Here is a 23,673-nt window from a genome sequence, read left to right on the forward strand (position 1 = left end):
AGCCTTTGCAGCCGGCAATCGATAATTGTGGTGTCACTCACTGCCTTGGAAGTTCCCGCATCCCCACGGTCGCTGCTGGGGGGAGAAGGGGAGGGTGAGAGCTGGGCTTTGCCCTGCCAGCAGCGGGCATGGGGCAGGGAGGATGGCACAGGGTGAGAGCCTGGCCCCGAGCAGGAGCCTCCCGCTGCATTACTCACCACTTGATGTAGCTTGAACCTTTCAACTCCCTCCCCTTGGGGATGGAGCGGGCTGGGCAGAAGGTGTTGACGGAAAACGCTCTCCTTTCTTAGCTTTGAGGGTTTTTATTCCCCCTTCCTTCTTTTTTTTTTTTTTTTTTTTCCTTCCTCACCTCTCTCTATGTGCATTTTGAGCTTTAATAATCCCCCCAAAATATAAAAGAAACCCAAAAAACCCCCCAACCCAGCTCCCCCTCATGTGTGTCTCCGTCTTAGCAAAAGCCGAGGCAAAAGATCAAGGAATTCTTCCTTTTGTGCAGCTTTCAAGACCAAAGATGTGCCGGTGAAAAGGGGAGGCTCAGAGTACCAGGCACACACAAGTGTTAAAGGAGAGGCTTCCCTTTTGTCTCCAAGGCAATCAGCCGGTGAAGGGATCCACAAATTAATTAAAAATTGCTCTGTCTTGATTGAGTTATTCCTGCTCGCATCCCACCTGCCTATCAAAAGACTGGGAATGGCAGGAGGAAATTCCTATTTCTTTCCCAAACAGCTCAGACACGTACCACGGTCTGTCTCGCTTGCCTTTTATCCCAGGCAGCAAAGGAAATAAAAAAAAGAAAGGGCTGGCGCGGTATCCAAAGAGATCTCTCCCGGAGGATGTGTCCCCTCTCCTGCGCTAACAAATGCTGCGGTATTTGGACGATTTGGAAGAAAAATGAGCAGATTTACGTGTCAGGCATGGGCCAAATTGTAGTTGTAACTCCATGAAGTTGATGGAGATCCATCGGAGATTAATTTGGCCCCAGGTCTGGCGCTTGCTCCGCAGGGAATAGGCTGGATCTCTGCCTTGGTTGAAACAAGAGGTATTCAAATGGGTTTGTTGTGGCTGTGTTATGCCCAAGTGGTAGAACCGAGCAAAAATCCCAACTGGTTGTATCCCCGGTGCCAAAGCACCATAAATACACCTCGAGCTGTCAAGTCCTGCACAGTCTCTACTGCATTCACCCCTGAGAATGCTTTAAGGGGGTAGATTTATCTGCAGGGGCTGTACACAAGTCTCCCTGTGTGCTTTGCTAAGAGGCTTGAACTCCAGCCCGGTGTCCTGATGGGAGAAGCCTTTCTCCCCTCTTGTTTATGGGATTTCCACCCAAACCGAGCCTGTGCTGGGGCTCAGTGTGAACCCCAGAGAGCCCAGCCCTCCTTCACCGGGCTCAGGCTCTGGTTTGGGGGGGCCATCATCAGTCAGTGCCTCCGAGCAGGATTCAGGGGGGGTGGTTTGCTGCTTTGCAGTCAGACCTTGCTTCCTCTGCTTTATTGTCATCTCCGCTCTTAGTCACCGCTCGATGCCTCACCAGAGGACACTGCTCCTGCTGCATTTATGGCAGCCACTAAAATTGGCTGCTCCGACAGGGAGGGACAGCGAGCATCAGGGAGGCTCTGCCCAGCTCCCTTATGGTCCTTGGCATGATGTGGGGAGCACAGGGGAGCTGCAGGGCAGGTGGGTCACCAAATGGATCCCCTGTGCTGAGGATGAACCTCCAGCTCTGCTGGGTCCCTCCAGCTGATGCGTGAGGGAATATGGGAGCAGTGCTGGAAAGGAGCAGCAGCGGCCACGTTCTCAGGTGGAGATGGCTGGCGTGTAAATGAAAATGAGATGCTCGATAAAGTAGGAAAGCATAATTAAAAACGTTCACGGCTGCTGGCTCGCAAAGCGTGGGCACTCAGCGATCCAGCGAGGCACAGCCGTCCCCCCCTCCCCAAACCCCACGGCTCTCAGCTCGCCTCGTCCTGTAATAGCGTGTCCTTCACATGCCTGTCGCTACATGATCTATAGAACAGGGCTGGCCTCTCATACCACTGCCTTCCACCAGGCCGGTGACTGGATTCTCCAGAGGAGACTCTAGTCCTATCATAGCATGTCCTTCACCGTGACTGCTGCTGCACAGAGACACGGCAGTGCGGGGCTCTAATACCTTGTAATTCACTGTGACTGCTGTGGCAGGACCTGCACCGTGCTGTGCTGCCGCAGCCCTTCAGACCTCTTGGCTTTTGCATCTGCTCTTGGGCTTCAGAGCAAGGGCTGAGTGGGAGGGGACATATGGTGGGGGGACCTTGGAGGTGTCCCGGGCTTGCACCGTGGTCCCTGGCTCCCGCTGGGCATGGGAAGGTGCCGAGTATCCCCAGGACACAGACCCATCCTGCCTCCTGGGAGCTTTAAAGGAGGGAGTGCTGGGGGCCAAGCCCTGCCTTGGCAGGGGAGAAATCCCTGTGAGTGTGCCAGCGTGAGAAACGGCCCTGGGATGCAAGGAATTCATCCTTCCTCTGGGTGGTTTGGGCATCATAATAAATGTCAATATCTCTGCACACACAAAGGAGAAGGGGACATTTGGCTACCGAGCGCGTTTGTTCCAGGAGCTGATTTACTTAGAGGACTTAAAGGGTTCTCTGATGCTTCCCTCTTCGCTGCTTAACCCTGTTCCTTTGCCAGTTAAATAGAAATGCAGCTGCCATCAATAAAGCCCTTCTGGAGGCTGTTCCATGGACGTTGCCACACCGTTCCCAGTGCTGTGCTGGACGCTGCTCCCTCTTCCATTGATCTGGTTTAGCTCCTGCATGGGTAGGAGGCAGCTGCACCCCTGAGCTGTCGATGCCCTGGTAAAGTGAGGATCCCTGTGAGGGGTGAGGGTTTTCCAGTCAAGTGATGGAGATCCCAGTGCTCACAGCATCCCCTTGGAGCCATGCTGTGCACAGAACAAGGTGTGGGTGACCATGGCTCAGCCAGAAACCAGACTGGGGGTTGTTGTTTTGTGTTGCTGGGTTTTATTTGGAGGGGAGGCATTGGAAAGCCTGGGAGCTGGAGCCTGTAAGAAGAGTGAGAATGTCTTGTCAGGGCTCCCAGGATGGCAGAAGAGCATGTTTGTTAGTGAGATGGACGAGGGAGCAGATTTTGGGAGCTAGTGCTTCCCTGCAGCTTGGCTTGTTTTCCAAAAACCAGGAGTTGGCATCTCCTCTTTTGCTTCCATACAAATCATCAGTGTTGTTGTTGCTCCTGCTTGGACTGAGGAAGGAGGAATTTGGCCCAGTGGCTTTTTTTCCTCCTCCTTCCCACAGCAGCCTAGCCTACAGATCTGCAAACAGCTGTAAGGAGAGCAGAGATCATTAGCTGGCAGGATCAGATGAGATAGTTTCTTAAAAGGATTGTCTGATTTCTCTATTGATCAGCCTGATTTAAAAGGGGGAGTTGGGTCAGAGGGCATAAATTATCATTGAAGGAGGGGTGAAGGCCTCAAAGGCTGTGCTGCACTTAGCTGCAGTGCTGAGGAATGTGTCTCTCGGCGGGGACGTGCAGAGCTGAGCGCCGTGGCTGCCGGCCAAGCTGGGTCTCCTCTACACTGAACTGGGAACCGAGTCAAGGGAAGTGCATTTAAACTTGGGTAAAGAGCCTCTCTCTCTTCACCAAACTGGTTTCTGCAGCCCCCACTGTTTGGGGTCAGAGGGGGAAGGGGTGCAGCGTGTGGCCCCAGGTGAGGTTTGGGGCGTGGTGATGGGTTGGGGCCGCTGTGGGGTCCTGCTGGCTCTGAGCTCCCTCCCTCCCTGGAGAGAGGATGCTCTCACCCCGCAGAGACCTGCGACCTCTCCCTGGCTTTCCCCAGGCTCCCTGTGTGGTCTCCAGCAAGATGTTAAACCACGGGAGGTTTCTGCCTCCCTGGCTGTAAAATGAAGCTAATCTGCAACCTGAGGTTGCTGCTTTTCCCGTTCTTGTGATCGCTGCCCAGGGCTCCTGCATCTCCTGCCACTGGAGTCACGGGATTTGCAGGCTTTGCAGTGGCCCCCCAGCTCTGGATTATGGGAATAGGAATGGGAAAACATCCAGGGAAAAAAAGACACCATCCACATTGATGGTAGAGGGTCTGGTTTTGGGGACATGGCACATCTTCCACACCAGCTTGTTCTGCTGCAACGTGGATCCTTATTCATTCTTCCCTCATTCTCATCCATTCTCATGATGGAGGAGCCTAGGTCAGTGTCCCATCTCTACCTTCTCACAGGGTCTGCATCTCCCACAGCTCTCTGGGGCAGGACTGTGGGGATCTGCAGTGGGGTTGTGTCACTCTGACAGGGTTGTGTCACCCCAAGAGGGCATGAGCTGGAGCCAGGACAAGCTGTCTCAACAGGGAAAACTGCAAAGCACTTGTGGGGTTCCAGTTCATCCTCTGATTTGGGTTTTGTGCCCTTTCCAACCCCAGTGTAGCTTGTTCCTCTTATTTCAGGCTGTGCTAAAATAAAGCAGTGCAAGAAGTGTGATTTGTGGAGCTGTGGGCAGGTCTGAGGTGCCCTGGTGAGCGCTGGGCTGGGGCGTCTGCCTGGAGTAGCTCCATGGAGGAGGCTGACACAGCCCCAGGCTGGGGACATGTCCTGAAACTTGGTCCATCTGCCCTTTCCCAATGCTGTTCCACGTGCCAGAGGTGCAGCCAAGGCTGCTGTCTGCCCCAGTGCTGCCCATCCTCTTGTTCCTGCCCTCCTGCATAGAATCATTGAATCACAAAGGTTGGGAAACCCCTCTAAGATCCTCAAGTCCAACCATTAACCCAACACTGCCAAGCCCACCACTAAACCATGTCCCCAGGTGCCACATCCACACATTTTTTGAACATTTCCAGGATGGATGAACACTCCACCACTATTCTGATGTCTGACCACCCTTTTGGTGAAGACATTTTTCCTAATATCCAACTTCAACTGCCCCTGGCTCAACTTGAGGCCATTTCCCCTTGTCCTATTGCTTGTTAGTCTGGAGCAGAGCCAGACCCCCACCTGGCTGCACCTTTCTGTCAGGGATTTGTGGAGAGTGAGAAGTTTTCCCCTGAGCCTCCTTTTCTCCAGGATGACCCCCTCCAGCTTCCTCAGCCACTCCTTATGTTCCACATCCTTCTCCAGCTCCGTTGCCTTTTCCTGGACACACTCCAGCACTTCAGCATCTTCCTGGGAGTGAGTGGGACATCCCCATGTGCCCCATCCCTGTGCATGGGGACAGCAGCGTGGTGGTTCCCCATGACGTGCGGTTTGGAAGGAGATGAGCCAAGTCATTATCACGGATCACTTCTGCCAGGTGGAGAGCAGGGGACCAGCATCCCGGCCCAGGGCACGGCTGGGAGCGGGCAGAGGGTTCAAATGTGGTCAAAGGCTGAGCCAGGGCAGCAGGGGCTCACAGCAACCTCACTCCCACTGAGGAAGAGAGCATCTCTTCCAAGCATCCACCGGCCTCCCGGCATGGCTGTGGGAGCAGTCACCAGCGTGCGGCAGCTGGGCCGGCATTATCCTGGAAATGTCATCCGAATGCCAGCCCGCCGGTGAGCGCCAGGACGTGGCAGGAGGCGGTGACTCGGCTCGCCGGCATTGGCTACCATTTTAGAGGAAATGTGGAGCGGCGGGTAATTATTTCTCGTTCTTAATTGAAATTTCAGCCTCAGTGGTTCGCGAGAGCGGGCGGGAGCAGGAGCACAGGCGAGCGTGACACGAACTCAGGGCTCGTTGTGGGATGAGGGGGAGCACGAGTGAGCTGAGCCTGTGGGGTGGCAAAATATCTCCCAGCTCATGCAGAGTCCAGCACTCCAGGGAAGGAATTCCCATAGCCCTCAGCACGGCCTGCTCACGGTTGAGAAATAAAACCAAACCGCAGAACGCCAAGATTTTAATTTTTTTTATTTTTTAATTTATTTTTTTTTTTAGCGGGGGAGGATGCTTTATTGTTTCTTTATTCCTGTATTTCTGTTTTGCTTCGGATGAAGGGCCAATTAACTGGAATTAGGCGCTGCAGCCTGGCACCCCGCGTCGGCTCGGAGCAATCAGGTGTAGCGCAGCATGGCTGATGAGAGCCAATCAAGATGTATAAATGAGGTGTTGACATTCAAACAGCAGGTACCCGCGCCGCCCGGCCGCAGCCGCGCTTGCGTGCTGCCAGCTCGCCACACCGATCCAGGCCCAGGAGCCCGATGGGGCAGCTGGCTCTGCTTTGGCTCCAAAGTGGTGGTGGGGACGATGAGCTGCCCATGCTGGGGGTAGTGGACACTCCTGCCAGGGTCTGTGTGCTGGCAGTGCCCAGTGCTGATAAATCCCCTGGTCGAGGACCTTAGCGCTGCTCCAGGGTGGGCAGCCAAGCAAAATACTGTTCCTGTGGGGAAACTGAGGCACGGGGCAAGATGGTGGACAAGATCCATAATGCTGGGGCCTGGTTTCACCCTCAAGGTTTTGTATTTCCACTTCCAGGGTCAGTTTTGCCTTCAAGTCCCTGAGAGGTATTGGGACACGTTTGTCCCCCCACTGTCTAGGGACCATGGATGGGGACCCCGGTGTGACCACCATGGTGGCAGGTGCAGGGCCAGCTCCCTCTAGCAGTTTGTCACCTTCAGCTCTTGGGTTTGCCATAGCTGCCACTTTGGGACACCCTGGGAGGTGGGGACCAGGGGCACCAGTGGCTCATGGCACAGGCCAGAGGAGCCATCCAGGGAGGAGAAAGCAGCCCCGTGGCAAACAACCTCATCAGCGTTTCCTGTCTCACGATGGAGAAATCACACGTGGTGAGAGGCTCTAAAAATAGGCTCGGCAAACTTTTAACCACATTTGCAGATGTTTAAGGTAAAGCCAGAGCAGCCTCAGGGAAGAAAACATCCCTGACCGTGCCTCCCTGGTGCTAACCCCCAGCTCTGCCGGCGGTGGGGAGCCGGCTCTGGGGGCAGGAGCCCCGAGATGGGCAGCAGGGCCGAGCCTCTGCCTCGTCGCGTCGCTCTCCTGTGTGTCCCCATTAAGAGTGTGGCAGGAGGACATTAGGAGCAGGAGCACGTACCGGCAGGCTCTGTCTAACAGCGCTGCCGCCTGACCCTGATTTGTAGCAGGGCTGAGCAGGGAGGTTTGCTGTAGTGTTACAGCTTTTCCTGTGGTAATAACTGGCCGGGCAGCACTCACATGGCACCGGGAGCCCACAGTGGCACAGGGAACCCCTGGCTGCTGGGGTGCATGGGGTGGGAAGGAGATGCTGTAGCTGGGTCATGGCACATTTGCTTGCAAGAGAGCTGAGGGGGCATGTGGGGACATGGTGCTGCTGCTGGAGTTGTGTCTCCCTATGGCAGCGGTGCTGGTGCCCAGCATGGTGGCAGAAACACAGCTGGATCTGCCTGTCCTTGTCCCCACCAGCCCAATGACTCCATGTCCAGTGGCTTGTCCTGCACACTGCAGTGGGTGCATGCCAGTGGTGCTGCTGTCCCCTTGCCTTGTGCCCCTGTGTCGCATCTCCAGGGCTGGAGTCGTTTGGGGACAGTGGCCAGGGCTGCCAGGTCCTCTCCCTGAGGTGTCCCTGATGGCACTCAGGGGATGTTGTTTCATTTCCCCTGTTCCTGCCAAGCCCAAGGGTGACAAACCAGAGGGTGCCAGCCCTGTGTACACGGTGGCCACAGCAAGGTTCCTTTGTGGGGATCTCTGTGTGGGGATGGATGAATCCCATTGCCATGCATCCCCAGGGACTTGCAGAGGTAAAACTGACCTGGTAATGGAATGGAAATAGAAAACATGGAAAGCTGAGGTGATCCCCAAGGTTGTGGTCCTTGTGGAGGGGTAGCAAAGGGGGTTCTGCCCACAAGAGATGGAAGAGGCAGCACCATCTGCCAGCATCACTCTGTGGTGCTGTGGTCCCTGGCCTGTGCCGGCCCTGCAGCCCCAGGTGGGAGATAGCAAGAATCTTTAACCTCACAAACATGGAAAGTTGACTCAGACCATCAAAAAGATGAAAGAGACAGAGAGAGGGAACGATTAAAGGGAAGAAATTGAGATTCTTCACGTTACCTTAGCTGCCCGCTGCCTGATACCGACAGCTCACAGGCCCTCGGCACCTCTCGCCTGCAGCTCGGTGCTGGGGCAAGGGAGGGCACATGACTTTCTCCTCAGGAGGGAACTTCCCAGGAAGATTTTAATAGTTGCTGTTGGTGTGATGTCTGGGAGAATCCGTTGCTTTCTGTCTGCCACTGCCTGGCTTCACCTTCTGCCGGCAACTGATGCGTCCTCACGGCTGTGTTTGGGGTGATGGTTTGGGTTGTCAGCCTTCACCTGCAATCCTGGAGGGGAAAAACTGCCCCTCAGAGTTTTATTTGGCTAAAAAACCAACCCAAACCCAACCTCAAACAGGTGCAGGCTGTGGGGTGCCTGATGGTGGGATGACCAGGATGCTGGGGAGCAGCACTGCTCCCCAGGAATCTCCACTGGCCACATTGGGATCGGTGTTTTGGCAAAAGGCATCACCTTGCCAGTAGGAATAATAGCCAGGAGGGGGAGGGGACCGGGGCAGGCAGACAAGCAAATCCGTTTTATCAGACGCCGCATATTTTATGAAAGCACATTTCAGCTCTTCAGCCTTGGAAAGCTTTTCATACCCTTTAATTTTCTAATAAAAAGGAATTACGTTTGCTGAAAAGCCAGTAACAAGATTCACTGTCATTGTCTTTTGTACAGACCATAATTCCTGGCTCGGGTTCCTGCCTTCAGCCCTGTTGTGTGGTCCCAGGTGTGGGTCCGGGGTGCTGGCAGGGGGCAGGGGAGGGCTTTGCCGGTGGGAGCTTGTGGCAGGTGCCCAGGAATGACTTGGGTGAAGGTGAGGGCTATGTGACATGTGTCTGCATCCACAGTGATGCCTCTTGGTGCCCAACACAGATCCCTGAGAAAGCAGCATCTTGTTTTGAGGTGGTTCCTGCTGTCTGAGTGTGCCAGGTGGGACGGCCTTTGAACCAAAAATCAGTTTAATTGCCTGGTCATTGGCCTTGTAACCGCGAGCTCAAAGCGATGTGAGGTCCTGACGAGGCTGGTGGCTGGCAGACAGCTTTCCTGGTCTTTGATGTGGCTGGGACAGGTTGTGGTTACACATGTGTTGGAGCAATGGGGTGTCTTTGCTGAGTGAGGACAACGAGCCCGTGTCCCCTGGCTCTGCACCGGCCCTGCAGGTCTGGCTGGTGAAAAGGTTCAGCTGGGCAATTCCCAGTTATCCCCCGCCATCCCTCCTGCAGGCTGCAGGATCTGGCATGCAAACAGCAGCCACCACACGTGAGACCCCAGCAAGCCCAGGGCACTCCCAAAATCCAACCAACCACAGGCTCTGACAGTGGGCAAAACACGTCAGGGTGCCAGCTGGGGCCAGCACCAAGAGCCACCAGCTCCCCGCAAACCCTGAGCACACGCTGGTGGTGTTCACAGCATGGGGAGCCCTCACAGCTCACTTGCACCCCACTTTCCTCCAGGGGTGCCTCCTCCTTCAAGCTCTGGAGCCTCAGCTCTGCCCGTGTGGCCCGGGCTCCCGGGCGGCTGCCACGTGGCGCCGGAGCCACGATGCCGCAGCCGCTGGCGCTCCGTCTCCTTCCGAGTTGCTCATTTGAAGTTTCAGCTCGCCGGCTGTTTTCGTGCAGGTGGGATGCAAAGCCAGCCCACAAACACCAATAAATATCTTCTATATCCTCCCTCCCACCCCCCCACCTCCAATTCTCGTTTTCATTCTTACTTCCCAGCTGGTTTTGGGGGGGAAAACGGGTTTTCAAAGCTTTCCCTAAACGTGTGTAACAATAGGAAGCGTTGCCTTTTAGCCTGCGGCCGGCACAGTTTTAAATGAGGTCCCAGGTAGTCATGGTTACCTCTCCTCTTCAGTAAGAGATGACTTTTATTTCCTGCCTTTTGTATTTGCACATCTCAGATATACATTCTCCTAAACCATAATTGGTATTCACGGATAGACAGGAACGCAGGAGCGAGCTGCCACAAGAGGGGAAGAGCCAGATGGACGCAGGGGGTGTCAAGGTCTCCAAGCCCCTAAACATCAGGAAATCTTAATTTCAAGTCATTTTTCCTCCCCTGGCAAGGGCGGGGGAGGCAGACCTGTCTCTCCACAGCCTCAGGGCTTGTCCTGATCCCACCTCCCTTGCAGCATCCTGGTTATTCCGGTTGCTGCGCCAGAATTTGGGATTTACCCTGTGATCCTGCAAGCCTCTCCGTCATCCTGCGTCCCCCCTAAGCATCCCTTGATTGTGCTGAGCTGGGAAGCTGAAAGAGGGGCTGCCCTGTGCCCCTTGTCCCCAAGCAGAGTCCTGAGCCCCCCAGGCACTTGGGGGTCCAAGCCTGCACCCCTGATTTTTGGAGGCACGAAGGGGAAGCAGAGCTGTGGGGCTGTTGGCTCGCAGCGGGCACAGCCCAGGGAGCGGGCGCGGGAGGGAGAAGCGCTCGGCAATGATTGATGAAAGATCATAGCCTCATTCCACGGGATCATTGCTCAGAGTGTGGGCAAAGCTGCGAGTCCCAAGGGGACCATCGCCTGGATGCATGTGAGCCTGCGATTCAGGGCAGAGGGGATGCAAAGCCACATATTTTATGCCTTTTTTATTTTTTTTTCTCTCTCTCTCTCTCTTTCTCTCTCTCTCTCTCTCTCTCTAAAGCACCAGGAAAACAAAAACCCAAGCTGTCTAATCAGAGACAAGCAGATTCCACCCACTTCCTTGGAAAACTTGCATTTGCTAGGAAATCATCTCGCTGCATTTACAGCAAGCAGAGTGCCCCAGCGGTAGCTCGTGCCTTTCTGGCAGGATGATAACCAGTGCTGAACAATTATTGCGCTGGAGCGGGAGCAGCAGACATATTGGCTTTTCTCAGCCAGCAGGAAAGAATTTGCAAAACTAAGCAGGCGACTGGAGCAGCTCGGATTTGCAGCGTTGGATGCGCGGTGCCGCGGATTCACAGCTCACCAGATTTGCTGGTGGCAGCATATCAGGGACTCGCACACCGCATGCACCTGGGCTCCTATTTACATGATTTTTTTATTTATTTTATTTTTTTTTTTTTGCAAGGGAAGGGCTTGTTTTTGCTGCCTGGAAAATGCGTCTGATTCCCAGTTTCCCCTGTGGATGCTCAGCCCCCCAGGTGTGCACTCAGGCAGTGGGGAGAAGTTGTTTGCTTTTGTATTTTTTCCCTTTTAATGAGAAAAATGTGTACTTGTCACAGAATCATAGAATGGCTTCTGTTGGAAGGGACTTAAAGACCATCCATTTCCACCCCCTGCCATTGGGCAGGAACATCTTCCACTATCTCAGGTCGCTCCAAACCCTGTCCAGCCTGGTCTTGGGCACTTCCAGGGATGGAGCATTCACAGCTTCTCTGGGCAACCTGTGCCAGGGCCTCACCACCCTCACAGGAGGGTGTTCTTGAAAGGAATTCTCAAAAAATACTGTCAAAATCGTTGTCAAGGAGGTTGTCCTTAAAAACCAGGGAAGAAAGGCGGCAGTTCCAGCAGGATCCTGCCCTGTGCCAGCCTGGCTGCCCATAGCATCACCAGAGGAGCAGGGTCTGTCCAGGAGTTCCCAGGGGAACCCTCTTGGGCCACAGCCACAAATCCCCAATCAAGGCAAAAGTCCTTTGCTCAGTTGTAATTTCAGGCAGAGATGTATGGGATTGCTGGAGCAGCTCCCATCCCTCAGAGGTTTTTGGTTCTTCCACAGGTAAAACTCTCCCTGACTGCAGGTCCCACATCTGCCTTGTCTTCTCCATGGGCTGGGCAGAGTAGAAGCAAAGAAATCCCTTCCCTTCAGGCTTGTGGGGTTGGGAACTGGATCTGTTCCCATTTCCCTCTGCCCACTCACAGCACTCCCTGTCTCTGCTGGAGCATTTCCGAACAGGATGCTCCAGTGTGGAGAAGAGGCACGGTGGGGTTTTGGTGTGGATCTGAACTGTGTTCCCACTGTGGGTGCTGGTTGGCAAGGACAGAGGGCAGAGCCTGGCCTGGGATACTCTTCCCATCCCTGCTTGGGATGTAAACTGCGCATCAGTTGCACCAGCAGCTGATGGAGACTCCAGTATATTAGCAGCATTAATTAAGTTACAAAAATTATGCATGTTATCAGTTATGAGACGACCTTTCATAAACTCCGTTATTAAAGCAATAAAGCATGACCCGCTGGTCCTAACCAGTCTAATGGCTGGCTAAGAGCACGGTTTTTCACATAATACTTTTAGCAGGTCATTAGCTGAGCAATAAGATAACGTGGAGAGCCAAAGTGATGTGTGGGAATGGCAGTGGAGACAGAGACAGTGCTTGATGAGGGGACATGGGGCTGGGGGTCACCTGTCCTCCCATATGGCTTGTGCGGGTGTGCACGGCTCTGGTGGTGGGTGATGGTGGAGTGCTGGGTGCTCCCAGCCTGAGCAGTGCTGAAATCCCAGTGCCATGGGGCAAACCCTGCCCTAGGGCAGGTGTGGGGCTGGTGTGGCTCCCTCTGAGTCCTGGTTTCACTGCCAGAGCCCACCCTGCAGAAGGGAGATGGGGCGTTGTGATGTGGCCATCCTGACTGCAGTCCCAGGATGAGGATGGAGACCCTGACCTTCCATGAGGCCAGGGGTGGCATGGGGTGGCCTGGGCTCTCTCCACCTGGGCGCTCTCGGTGTCTGGACAGTGCTGGACTCAGCATATGGTTGCTGTTGGTCTCTCTGGGCTGAGACCCCGATTTGGGGGGCATACAGGTTGGTCCCCTCCCTGCTGTGCCTGTGGGGACATGCCAGGCATCCAGGGCCACCCAGAGGAAGCCACCGAGCCCTGGCCCCCAGGTCCTGCTCCCTCCACACACTGGTGCTGTTATTGAGCACATCCCAGCTGAGTATGATGCCCTCCCTCCCCCTGGCTATGCCATGAGACCTGGGCATGCCAAGAGCTGCACCACAACCCAGCACCCCCAAAGCGCCTTTCCCGGTCCCCGCCAGCCGTTTCCAAGCACTGACCCTCTCCATAAACAAAGGAGAGGGAGAGGGAGGGTGGCTGGCATGTTAATATACTCTCCCCCCCTCTTTTCCTCCCTTCATCCCTCTGGGAAAGGCCTTTGCAGATATAAGCAAACCTTGATTAAAAGCTGCCTGACAGGCAACGGCAGCAGCAAGCAGCAGGCAAGGAAGCTCTCCAAGTCCAAAGGGAGCTGCTTCTGCTGCTGCCGCTGCTGCCTCCATTCTCAGATGTCCCTGATCCTTTAATCAATCACAGCCGCGGAAGAGAAGAGCAAACAGCCGTGCCGGGGCAGAGGTATGTGCACGCATTCGTTCCAGCCGCAGCCGAGGCAGCAGGGCGGCCGCACGCCTTCGGCTGGAGGCTCGGAGCCGTCCCTGAGCCCGGAGCTGCTCTTTCATCTCCTGGAGACACACAGGGGCTGTGTCCCTGCCGGTGCCTCTGACAGCCCCGAGGAATCCGGCACGGAGGATGGTACCCCGTGGGCTGGAGGCGGCAGGAGGAGCCTCTTGCCCTCTCCCCAGGTGATCCAAGATGCATCCCCAGGTAGAGGATTCTTCCAGCTCCCATCCCATGGGCTGTGCCACACCGGCACTTACGTGCCTGGCTAGCAGCGAGAGGGGAGAATGGGGTGTTTGCAGATGTTGGGGAGCTGTGGGAATGGGGGTAGCCACAGGGGGCCAGCCTGGCTGTTGTGGCTAACACTGGGCTGGCCAAAACCCATCTGTCCTTTGATGGCACATCATGGCTGGGCACACGGAGCAGCACCCGTGGCTCCTGCGGTGTCCCCATCAAGGGGCAGAGCCCCATCCTGGGCTGTGTGGGGTGGGCAAGGATCTGCTCCAACCCCAGAGGGACAGGCAGGGCCTCACGCCAGCTGTGGCCATGCCCAGAACCACCAGCCTGCAGAGAAACCGCCCACCCCCAGGATGATTTGTCACCAAGTGCTGTGTGTCACCGCGGGGCTCGCTCCTTAGAGAGGCTGGAGATGGGGGCGGAGGGAGGGGAGAAAAACACGTCCTTTTAATAAAACCCAGCAAAATCCTCTCGTTCCTGACGTGCTTCCCCAGCTCGCGTGCGGCAGCGGGAGCTCCTCCGGTGCGAGGCCGGCAGGGGCAGGCAGGGACCGCGATTTTCCTGCTTATTTTTGCTGTTGCTTATTTTTAGCGCTGCGTCTTAATATATTGTGACAGTGCCCTGGGACGTAGCGCGCCTCCGGTCGCAGGAGAAGGTGTCTGGGGCAAAGCTGCTCAACGCCACGAACGAGCCGCAGCCAATCGCCGGCACAAGGCCGGCTAACGAGGCACCCGCCACTAACGGGGGTCCCCGGGAGAGGCCGGGGGCAGTGGTGGGGATGAACCTCTGCATTGAATTTGTCGGGGCTCTGCAGGGAGGGACTTGCTCTCGTGGGAGTCACGGGTTGTAATATGATTTTAAATTAGGCAGTTCTGCTAATGACGGGCTGGTTGCTGGCAGAGCTGGTGCCAGGATGGTGCCTTCGTAGAGTGGGTGCCTGTGCAGACAGGGACATGGATGGTTTGATGTTTCAGGTACCTCGTGTGTACTGGGGGACTCCAGTGCTGTGCTGACTTCGATCTCCCTCCCTGGAGCTGTTTTTTGGGAAGGGTTGAGTGGTTTCCATGCCAAGATGTGCCTCACGGTTGCCTTTTTGGACCTCCAAGTGAGTTTTGATGCAAGGCAGAGAGGCAGCTGGCTGAGGCACAGGATCTTACCGGGATCAGGGTGAGATCCCACCAAGCCAGAGGTTGCCAGCACTGGCTCAGCCGTGGATGTAATTCCAGTGGGGATGCTGTGTCCATGGGGAGATCTGAGTGCTGGGTTTGGCACTGGGAGCCTGTGTGCACGGGCACTGACTGCCCCAAGCCCATTAGTAATGGATCTTTGTGGAATCACCCTCCTCATTAAGGCAAGCTACCCCGTGTGTCAAAGCCACTTTATAAGGAAATTATACTCGGCTGCAGCCGGGATGTGCATATGTAAATACAGCAATGAACAGCCCTGATTGAGACATCATGGGGCAGCTCAGCCCAGGACCCCTGGGAATCTTCAGTCCTGGGGGAAACAGCAGTTCCTAAGGGGCTGGAGGGTGTGGGATGCACCTCAGCCACCTCCTGGGGTCTGGCAGCCCCTGTGTGCACTCAGAGCTTTGGCAGGAGCCATGGAGCTGGTTAGGGCTGGAATGTCTTCAGGTGTTGGAGGCTCCAGTCACCACATCCTCCCAACAGCATTGCAAAGTATCTCCTCTCTGTGTCTGGGGGAGTAGAGGGGAAACCCCTCTCTTCCATCCCACCCTCCAGTTTTGTCAAGATGTCACTGCATGCCCAGCACTGGTGGAGGAAGTGTGGAGTCCCCCTCTGCTTCTCATGTCATGACCTGAAGCCCTGCTGAGCTGGGATTAAATCCTTCTGACCACACATCTGAGGTGCTGGGATGCTCCACACACGCACTGGAAACGTTGGGATGCTCCAGCATTTGGAAGAAGCAGGAAGAATTTGCCAGAGCTGAAGCCATCACAGGGCTTTGGGGCCCGTAACAGGACACTGAGGACACCAAAGGACACCATGAGACACCGAGGTTCTTCACACAGCACCTGTGCTCACCGCTCCTTTCCAGGGACACCAGGCCCCCGGGATCCAGCTGGAGCATCCCCACATGCCAGGACACTGTGGAAACAGGGTGACAGCTTGGCAGGGAAGTGAGACCCTTCTTTTTTTTGGCAGCGTGTTCCTAATCAGCAGGACCCGCGCGCCCCGCTGCAGGCACGCCGCGCGCTGCTATTTACGGAGCTACTTGAAATACACCTGCAAGAGAGGAGAGGAGAGAGGAGCGCCAGCAAGTAAATAACCCAGCAACCCGCCGGAATGAAAACAGGGAGAAGAGATGAAGGCAAAAAAAATCCCCAGAATGAAGTGTGATGTGGAATTGAGGGGCTCCATCCCAGTCGTGCCCTGGTTTTGTGCCAGGGTGCTCACTGGTGTTGGTGGTTGATGGGGAGACCCCATCCCATTGTTGGCCATGGGGGATCTCAGCACATCTCTGGAACAGGCAGGGGGATGGATGGATGGATGGATGGATGGATGGATGGATGGATGGATGGATGGATGGATGGAACCTTTTGCCCCACTTGCTTTGTTTACCTCGTGCTGCTGTTCAGTTCCTGCCTCCCCCCACCCTTTTCTGAAACATTATAAATCAAACAGCTTAAAATGTAAAGCATCAAAAATTCTAAAACCTTCATCTATTATTAACTGTGACAGTAAATTCTACCTCTGAATGTTTCACATAGCAACTGTTACCAGGACTCAGCATCCAAAGCTGATGTTCCAGCAACTTTCCATCACAGTGCTGCTGCCACTCCAACAGTGCCACACCAGCCTGGTGAGACCTGCTGCCACTCCCAACACTTTCCAATGGGGTTGGGATGCCAGCACAGAAACTGAGCTCAGATTTAGTAAATACAGCCCAGGATTGGAAAGGAACTTGGTGCCTGCATGTGGGAGCTGATGGTGGGATCCCCAATATTGGTCCTATATCTGTGTTGGTCATGCAGCCCCCCAAACTCCATTACTTTCACCATCATGTTATGAAGTACCATAAATAACAAGGATGGGAATGCAGTGGTTAAAATGGATGGATAGGGAAGGGTTTTGGCATGGGTTGTTCTTCTACCTGCACTTCGTCCCAGTGCTGGAGTTGTGGAGTTGTTGTGGCAAAGTGGTGACCCTCACCCTGGCATGGGCAGGGGTTCTCACTGCTCCATTGGGTTGTGGTGAGTTTGGGATGTCCTGGGTGCCCACAGGGACCAGGAGCCGAGTGTTCACCGCTGGGATTTGTTCACATTTCAGTGTTTGCTTGCCTTCCCTGTGTGCCATCATGGTTCTGTTCTATGTTGTGTCCCCTGCCTGGAGGTTGAGCTGGGCTGTTTTAGGTTGGATTTGGCTGTGTGGCAGCACTGTGAGCCTGGCTGGAGGTAGGGAGAGCCGTGGCTCTGCAACCCCTTGGAATGCTGAGCCTGCTCTGGTTAAAACCCCCCCAAGTGCACAGGCACCATGACCAGGGCAAGGCACCAGCACCCCAAGCACCCAAAACCACACAAATTCCCCCAGCAGCACCCACCAGGCCATGCCTGGTGCCCCCATACCCTGGCACAGGCATCCCTGCCTTGCCATCATCCTGGCTGTGCCACCTTCCTGCAAATCCTGTGGCTGCCCACGGGGATCTCGAGTCGTGCCATGCCGTGCTGTGCTGGCTGCGGGGCCAGGCAGCAGCGGCTGCTCTGTGTCTCCCCAGGGACAGGCAGCAATTTTCCTGCTCTGAAGAAGCTTGTGAAGGTTTGAGTGAATCTGGGAAGCAAATCTAATTGGCAACCTGGTAATTCCTCGGGGGGACATGTACTTTGGTCATATCTAAGTACATTCCAGCCAGTGTTTAAGACACGCTGAATCCAAACTTGGACAGTCAAATACCAGCAGCTCTAAGCTCCTTATCTATTTCAGGCAGATTAACTCCTTAATCATCTCTTTTGGAAGTTCCCTGCCCCAAATTCCTCTCCCCTCCTCTTCCCCCTCCCCAGTTTTTCAGCAGGAACAAAAGGAACCGATTTTGCAGGGTGCCAAAGGTGGGGACGGCGCCCGCTGTGATTGACAGAGTCAATAACCTGGAGCCGGGAAAAGGCCTTTGGAAATCTGCTTCCCACTTCACCTGCCCCAGTATTTGTCTTCAGGATTTGAAGCTGGAGAATGTATAATTCCGAAATAATTTACCACACAGCATCAAACCTCAATTTATTATTTTCAACCTTCCTTTCTTTTATATATATATATATATTTATTTTTTTTTACATGATTTGTTTTTTCAACACCGTTTTATTCTTATTTTTCCTTTCCCCCAGGGGATTCTTGCTCAGCATCCCCTAGCAGGTGACCACTCTGCAGCCCCTAGCCCTGCTTGTTGCAAGGGGATGCTCATCCCCTCCCTGGCAGGCAGAGGAGGCCGTGCTGAGCCGTGGGGACACAGCCGGTGCTGGCCACTGTCACTCAGGGGAGTGTCGGAGCATTACACTTCATTACCGAGCTGTCTGCTGCCGGCAGGGGATGGCTTAGGGCAGAGCCCGGCAGCGGCACAGCCGGGTTTGGCTTTGCTGCATGGACCTGTCTGAGGGCAGATGCTGAAACGTGGCATCTGTGGGGTGCCCATATCCGAGGGGTTTTGCTGTGATGGCAGTGGAAAGCTGCTGGTTGCTGGATCATGAGGTTGGCTGCCTCAAAAGTGAAGGCAGGAGTTGCCACAGGAAGGCAAAAGGGGGACAGGGTAATGCCCCCTGTACCTGGAATCCCAGTGAGGCGGTCTCAGTGAGACAGGGACTGGGGATCTCTGGGATAATTGAATAGCGCTCCTCTAAAACACAGGTGTAAATGTCCCATGTGCCCGACATGGTGGGGACACTGGGACAAAGCCACATCTCCTCCCAGACAGGAAGAGAGAGTTTGGGATGGGGAGAAGGCATGGGATGGTGCCAGGGTCTGTCCTTTGCTGTCAGCAGCCATCCCACAGCACCTGGGGCCTCCTGGTTTTGGATGTGGCAGAATTTGCTGGAAGTTTTCCTGATAGAAAAACTGGCTGTGACCAGAGGGCCTGGACCCAGTGGCACATTCAGAAGAGCTGGGAATGTCCTGGGAATGCCACCTGTCATCCTTTGGGGTCTCCAGTTCTGTTGGGGATGGAGAGACCCACTGGGGAGGAGGTCCAGGATCTTGGAGCTGGGACACGAGCCTGCTCCATTCCAGTGCTCCTGGGCTGGCACATCCCAGTGTCAACACTGGACCCCAGAAGAAGCCCAGACCACTCTACAGTTGGGAAACTGAGGCACAGCTAGAGAGAGGTCCTGGTTCCAACCCAGTGGATTTTCCAGCTGAAAGGTCAGCAGGTGCCAGGGGACCAAGAGCCACCCCTGTCACATTCCCCAGGGAGTGCAGCCTTATGCATCCAACCACATCCATGAGCAACCAGCTCACGAAATGCAGAGCAGATCCAGGACTGGGATCCTTTCCCTCTCCCATACTTGGGAGAGCTTTTATTTGCTTTTATTTTTGTTGCAAGCAGCATGAACCCCCCTGGGGAATCAGCATCCCAGAGGAGGGTGCCAAGGGCATGGTGTCTGCCTTTCCTTGCAGGGATGGAGCTTCTGTCCTGCTTCAAGGGGAAACTGAGGCAGGGGAGACAAACAGGATGTGGGAGAAGAAGGGAGGGTTAATATTAGCGGTCACAGTAATGATTGGAATGGTTAAGTATTATTGGAATTGAAGTGAGTCAGGCCGAGAGCAGGAGGGGAGGGATGAAGGAAGGGAGGAAGGAAGAAGGATCCCAACCTGTCAGGTAGAAAATGAGTAAAGAAGAAAAATGTGAGCATGTGGAGAACTGGCCAGGCTGTCACACTGGCCCTGTGCTGGCCCCGTGCTGCTCACTTGGGGTGAGCTGGAGGGTTGGCTCAAGGTCACCATGGTGGTGACAACAACCCCACAGCCACGGTTGTGCCCATTGGTGCCCTGGCACTGTGGTACTGACAGCTCCAGGCAGGCCAGGATTTGGGTTTGGGATTGCTGCATCCCTCCTAACCTCTGCTGTGTTTCCAGCCTCCTGCAGGGTTGGTTTTCCTCTCCCCTCAGAGCCCCAGGGTCGATGTCCAGCTGCTGGCTGGGAGCGGGATCATGTGGAGCCTCACTCCATGGCACATCCGGCCATGAATTTTGCTCTGCAGTGGAACATGGTTCACCTCCAGAGAGGGAATTTGCCCAAGAAGGCTCAGGCTGAGCATCTGTTTTGCTGTAAGCCTCCAGCCTTTTTTTTCCCCTTCTTTTTTCCTTTCTTCCCCCCTTTTTTTTGTCTTTTTGTCTTTTTTCTTTTTATACCTTTTATCTTTTCCTTTCTTCTTTTCTCTTATTCTTTTTCTTCCTCTTTCTCTGTGTTTTTCTTTCTCTTTTTTATTTTCTTTTTCTTCTTTTCCTTTCCTCCCTTTTTCTTTTTCCCTTTTTTCTTCCTCTTTTTCCCTCTTTTTTTTTCCTCCCTTCCTTTTCAAATCCTCCCTTACCAACTGACATTTTCCACCACCAAGAAAAAAAAAACCCCAGCAACTTGCTCTGACTCCCAGAACCTCCCATCATCCTCCCCAGCCCAACCCTCTGCAAACCTCCCATCTCTGACATTAAGGACCCAATCCCCCGCTTCTAAAATAAAGGAGGAAAAACCAAGGGGAGAGAGGCTGGAGCTGGCGGCTGAGCCGGATTTCCATGTGAGGGGATGAGGTTGGGGCGGCCACGGGCTTCCCCTGGCAAGCGACAGAGGAACCGGGGCCAGCAGAAACGTTGAGTCATGAGTGCGGTTCGCAGGCGGTGGATTTTTTCCCAAGGAAAATTCCTCACTGGGGAGGAGCAGAGCTGGGAGGGGGGGCAGCAGGGAAGGACTGTGGCCCCTAAACGAGCCGCTGATCTGGGGACGGGGATGCGCCCCATTGCGATGGGAATTCCCTGGGCAGGTTCCAACCCCCGGGAAGGGCGGTTTGGGTAAGGGGGGGACCTGCCTTGGGAATTCCCCAGCAGCTGGATGGGAGGAGCAGCGTGATCTGGGTGGGGGCTGCAGGAGATGAGGACCCCATCCTTCCCCCTCCTCCTCCTCCTCCTCCTTCCCCACATCCGCCCACCCCCACGCAATGGGCGGCGCAGCCCCAGCTCCATTTATCATCATCTGCGGGCAAGTGAAGTGTGCAGGGAACAGCTGCTCCGGTCGGCTGAGCGCCGAAATGGGGCGGGACGCGGGGCTGGGGGGGCTGCGGGCTGCCCTGGGGTACCAAACCCCCCCAGGCGCTGCACTGGGACGGAGAACTGGCGTGGTGGGAGATGCTGGTGGTGATGGGAGGGACTGGGGAGGTGTATTAAAGGGGTTCACTGGGGAGGGAGACCATTATTGGGGTGTATTAAAGGGGTTTATTTGGGACAGCGCATTAAGGGGTGCACTGGGGAGAGGGTGCATTAAAGGGGTTCGCAGAAGGGGACATTGAAGGGGGGGCTGCTCTGGCAGTGGGGTGTCTGTGGGGTGCAGGGACAAACAGCAGCAGCTCCACAACTGCGTGCAGGGCTTGCTCCTACCCCCGGCGAGCCCCAGGGGTCCCTCTGCACTGCTGAGGGGGGTCAGTCTGGGTTCCATCTCCCCAGTTCCTCTCATTCCCAGCTCCTGAGGCAGGATGCCCTTTCCTGGTCTGTCCCACACACCCCGGCTCCCCCCCGCAGCCTCCCCTTTTCTCTCCTCCCTTAATAATCAAATTCTCCGGAGCACTTTGCGGTGTGGCAGCCAGCCAGAAAGGGTTTCTTTAAACTCCACCAGCTCACAATTAAACAAATCCGGGGCTGACGCTACTCGATAGGCGCTTATTCCCCTCCCTGAGAGCTGCCGGGGGATCCGGGGGGGGTCCAATCCTTTCGTTCCCAGCTCCGATAGCCCCTCACCGGATGGGGCTGCACCCCTGGGTGTGGGACCCGGCTTCGGAGGGGGTTTGGGGTGGGGAACGGGGTGTCCGCGGTGCCAGCGCTGCTCCGATGGAGGAGCATCCCCCTGCGAGAGCACGCTGCTATTTTTAGTCGCTGAGTCCTTGTTGATGGCACAGCAGCGAAGGCGAGGGAGCAGCCGGAGGAGCAGCAGGGCTGGATCAGGCCCCGCGGGATGAGGCAGCAGCTGGGAAGCAAGGCCGGCGTGCAGGGAACCGGGGAACGCCCTTTGCCCCCTGGGGCTGAGGCTTTGGGGGTCTCGGGTGCTTACCGAGGGTCCCTGCCACGGGAAGTCCTGGGCTGCCTTCAGAGGGCTCCGGATCCGGCCATGCCATGTCCCTGCCAGGCAAGAGGAAGGGGGAGGAAAGGGGAGAAGGCAGGGGAGGAAGGAAGGAGGGAGGAGTAGTGGGGAGGAAAATAACACGGAATCCAGCCACGCAGCACAAATCCTCCCCAGCAGCAGGCAGGCCACTGTGTGTGCTGGCCTGGCAATGCCATGCATCAGCTCCCGTGCCATGCATCAGCCCCCGTGCCACGCATCAGCTCCTGTGCCATGCATCAGCTCCCGTACCATGCATCAGCCCCCATGCCATGCATCAGCCCCCATGCCATGCATCAGCCCCCGTGCCATGCATCAGCCCCCGTGCCATGCATCAGCCCCCGTGCCATGCATCAGCCCCTGTGCCATGCATCAGCTCCCGTGCCATGCATCAGCTACCATGCCATGCATCAGCCCCAGCACCGTGGCAGCATGACCCCGTGCACCATCACAGCCCTAGGTCGTGCCCTGGCGCTGGGAGGTGCATCAGGTCCTTGCGTGTCCCCCATGAGTGACACGGGGGCTGTGCTGGGGTGTCCGTGCTCCCTTGGCACCAAGGGGATGGATGCTCTGTGGTGGCTGTAGCCAGCAGTGAGCACTGCCCAGGGACAGGGTGGTGCTGGTCACCGTGGTGGCCCCAGGTGCCTGCCCTCTCCCTTCCATGAGCCCTGGCCACAGCACGGCTTTGCCAAGGGCAGGTGTCCAGCCACAGCCGTGCACCGACAGCCCTGTATCGATTCCCATCTCAGAGGCAGTGGCTGGAAGCTTCCTCAGGGTCAGGAGAGCACATCCAGCAGGGACAGTGAGTGGGCAGGGCCCCCGGGACCAGCCACAGCCACCTCCCTCTCCGGGGGAAGGCCGTAACCTCCCTGCTGTCGACAGCTTGATTTGATGCCATTAAAGCGTTTGCTCGCAAACAGCCTACATCAGGCACAACATCTGGCACGGCCCTTCCCCAGCAACGCTGTGGCAGATCCGAGGGCAGAGCTGGCCTCTGGCTCTGCCAACAGCTCCGGGTGCTGCTGGTGATGAGCCTGTCCCCTCCCAGGGGCCCACAGGGACATGGGACCGTGGCTCTGGGCTTGTAGGATTTCAGCTGGAACACGTTCCCTCTGTGCATCCCCACCTCTGTGTGCCGGTGACTGATCCGTCCCCTCGCACCGTGCGCTTTTGCTCATCCCGACGTTGTCCCAGCTGTTTGGAAAATTAACAATAATTAATTAATAACAATAATTAATTAATCACGATAATTAATAATAAAGGAGAAAGGGGAGAAAAGCTCCCCCTAAAGCTTCAGCCTAGGGTCTCCTCAAGCCAGTTTCATTTTTCAAACCCACTCCCACACAGCATGAAGGGCCCTTTGCTCCCATTAATTCTCCCACCACAGCCCAGGGCTGCCCCACAGCCTGCCTTTGATTTTCCTGCCTTTGTTCCAGCAGCACCGGCACAGGGCTGGCACAGGACACCATGCTGTGGCAGGGGCTTTTTGTGCCAGCTTTTCAGATTTTTTTGACCCATCTTTTCCCTGGAATTTAGGCTTTAGCTGCATCCAGCTGTCCACAGAGCCTACAAGATGCAACTGCAATATGTGACATGGAAAACATCCCAAAAGGGGATGGGGAACAGGGAGGGATGGGGTGCTGGGCTGGTGTGGGTGGCACTGAGCCTGGCTCCAGTGGTGCCCGAGGACACTGTGTGCTTGGTGCATGCCTGAGCAGCTGGTGTTTATGGAAACAGAGCTAAGTAAAGCCCTGTGTGTGTGTGTGTAGACCCCAAAAAGGTACTGAGGTGTTACTGGTGGGTGCTGCAAGGAAAAGGGCTGAGCTGGGACTC

General features: G+C 55.6%; 1 protein-coding gene across 3 annotated transcripts in view; it reads left to right on the forward strand.

Annotated features, from left to right (window-relative positions):
- The window catches only part of RAI1 (retinoic acid induced 1), a 73,956-nt gene that overhangs the window by 38,941 nt on the left and 11,342 nt on the right, over positions 1-23,673 (forward strand). Inside the window, exon 3 of one of the 3 annotated variants that reach the window (XM_058849456.1) lies at positions 19,650-19,808. The exons of the other annotated variants lie outside the window; for them this stretch is intronic. The gene's annotated coding sequence lies outside the window, so the exon portion shown is untranslated. The remainder of the gene's footprint in view (positions 1-19,649; positions 19,809-23,673) is intronic. 3 annotated transcript variants of the gene reach the window in all.

This window comes from Poecile atricapillus, chromosome 14 (genome assembly GCF_030490865.1).
Source record: "Poecile atricapillus isolate bPoeAtr1 chromosome 14, bPoeAtr1.hap1, whole genome shotgun sequence".
NCBI lineage: Eukaryota > Metazoa > Chordata > Aves > Passeriformes > Paridae > Poecile > Poecile atricapillus.